The 2603-nt window shown below is 40.2% G+C and overlaps 1 long non-coding RNA gene across 1 annotated transcript in view; it reads left to right on the top strand.

The window, feature by feature from the left end:
- The first annotated feature begins 335 nt into the window (after nt 1-335).
- LOC104963017 (uncharacterized) overlaps nt 336-2603 on the top strand; it is a 20510-nt gene continuing 18242 nt past the window's right edge. Inside the window, exon 1 of the long non-coding RNA XR_800266.1 lies at nt 336-350. This is a non-coding gene — a long non-coding RNA (uncharacterized lncRNA). The remainder of the gene's footprint in view (nt 351-2603) is intronic.

Genomic DNA, 2603 nt, shown 5'->3' with positions numbered 1-2603 from the left:
TGAGGACGTGCTGACTGGGGGAGGGATCGATGCTCCGCTCCAGCAGACTCCAGTGTGTCGATTCAGCACCGGGCGGGGGGGACAAGGTAAAAGAGAGAGAATAAGGTGACGTCCCGGCTCACTCTGAAGAACTTGTGGCTTACTTTGTGAAGGTGAGTCGTTTTATTGCTTACAGGGACCCTCGGGACCGCCCCCGTCCTTTAGTGGGACAATGCAGGAAGGTGAGCCACGGCGAGACAAAGTGTCCCCAACCCTTACGGTGTGGATGAATGAGCATGACATGATATTGTTTTTTCTTTAAGGTGAGCTTTTTTCAAATATAACTCGCAATACTGACAAATATATGTTCAGTGTTTGTCTATTGGTCTTTTATACAACATTCTAGAATATTTTATATTGTGTATTCTGATATACGTATTTTATATTGTAGATACTGTATGTATATACTTGCTGTTTATGTTTATTTTATTATGTATCTTATTCCACCTTTTAAATATGTTAATGCCTGAACACGCTGGTGCTGTAACAAAAATAATTTCCCAATTTGAGATGAAAAAAGTCTATCTATCTATCTACCTACCAATCCAACAATTACCCAAATAATCGTTCTGTTTTTATTTGGTTCTTCGCTCGGTTTGTATCACATTGGCACCTCCTTGCCAATGGTTTCCTGATATGCCTCTGATACACACATGTGCCAATAAATGCAGCAATGTGGATGTAAAAAGAATGCATGTTTTCTAACTTTGGCAAATGTTTTGTAAGTAGGAGAAATGTATTTCCTTGACCTCAAATGCAATACAATGCATGAGGTGAGTAAGACTAAATACAAGCAGAATGTTAGAAATAAAACTTCCCAGGATGCATGTTAACATGTTCATATTATGTAACTACACTTATTCTACACCAAACCTGTCAACAAACAATAGGCCACTGATATCAGTCCAGATCAATTAATTTCGACCATACAACCTTTTAAAAAAACTGCAGAAGAAACACTGAATACTTCTTAGACCTGCATTGAACAGGATGCAAGAACACCTTGCAGCCATTTGTATCCCAAATGTGGATTTGCTTTGTCAAAGCAACAGAACAACGTCATTAGCATGCGTTTGGCATTATTTATACGTGTGCTGGAGGATCAGACTGGGACATCTGCTCTGTGTTGAGTGAGTGAGGAGGGCCATTTGAGCGAGCGTGGCTGAGGATCCTGATTGATGTCGCACACGGCGGATCGTCCCGGCGGTCCCATTAGCAGCTACAGCCTGCATTACTGTCACAGCCGTCAGCCTGACAGAGGACTGCTGCGCCGCCACAGCCATCCGTAACCCGCCCTGTCTACAGAACGACTCACAGGGACAAATGAATCCAATGCAGCACTTCCCAAACCAACACCGGTGGAAACCAGAGACACACAGTGCTTTAATGCAGCCCTCAGCCCTTGTGAAATAACTCCCATTTCCAGCACTCGCATTTGGCATTCATCAAAATCCATATCACCTTTCATGGTCTAGGTTGCCTCTGTGGCCCATTCTCAGTCTTAACAATTCGCTTGGGATTAATAAAAGAGGGAATACTTCACATTATTTACATGACAACTCAATATGATGTTATGTACGTACAGCAGACTCTGTTTTGTTTTTGCCGGAGCGGTCCAGATGCGAGATTTCATTATTTCCTTTTTCTCTAGGGTGAGTGATGATATTGGACAAGGATAATATATGAATCCACACACTAGTAGTGCTTCAAAGGTCGCTCATACTGTATATAGATGTCTGCTTCACAAGAGTATGCTACGCTAACTAGAAACAAAGTTCTACAGAGATCAGTGTTGAACCTTCCCATTTGGCAATTCCCACAGCCTGTGGCATGCCTGAGTTTCCCACAAAGCTCTAAGGACCATGCCATATGTCATACAAGTACTCCTAAACTCAAATCAAATGTCTGTTTGAACAGCTCCGACTACACAAGACAACACAGAAAAACAAAAGGCTTCTTGTACCCAACTAGTACGCAGAGGGGAGAAGTAACTAAGTACATTTACTCAAGAACTGTATTTAAGTTCAATTTGTTTACTTGAGTATTTCCATGTTATGCTACTTTATACTTCTCCTCGACTACATTTGAAAGGAACATTTTTTTTATTTTACAGCTTACGCTACTTATTAATGAAATGCATCTCAAAAAAAATTGTCACAAAATATTTTACATAAAGTAAATCAGAACTTTGTTTGTCTCCAACAGTAAAATGCTACTTGATGCCTCAATATTATCTAGAAATGTCACATAAATATAATTATATATCCACACATAACGGTCATTTTTCAGAACTATGATTGCTTTTACTTTTCATACTTTAAGTTCATTTTGCTGATAACACTTTTGTACTTTTACTTAAAGGTCCATGTCATGGCCATTTCTACTGATCATAATTCCATTGTTGAGGTCACCTAAAATCAATTTATATTGTGCAATTTTCTAAACTCACATTGGTTTCTCATACAGCATCTCTGTATAGTATGTGTATTCACTCTCTGTCCTAAACGGCTTGTTGGAGCTCCTTACCCCCCCCCTATGAGCCCTCTGTGCTCTGATTGGTCAGC

This window comes from Notothenia coriiceps, unplaced genomic scaffold (assembly GCF_000735185.1).
Source record: "Notothenia coriiceps isolate Sejong01 unplaced genomic scaffold, NC01 NC01_scaffold00035487, whole genome shotgun sequence".
In the NCBI taxonomy this organism is placed as follows: Eukaryota; Metazoa; Chordata; class Actinopteri; order Perciformes; family Nototheniidae; genus Notothenia; species Notothenia coriiceps.
Note: the sequence above shows the minus strand (reverse complement) of the source record. Positions and strands in the feature narration are given on the sequence as shown.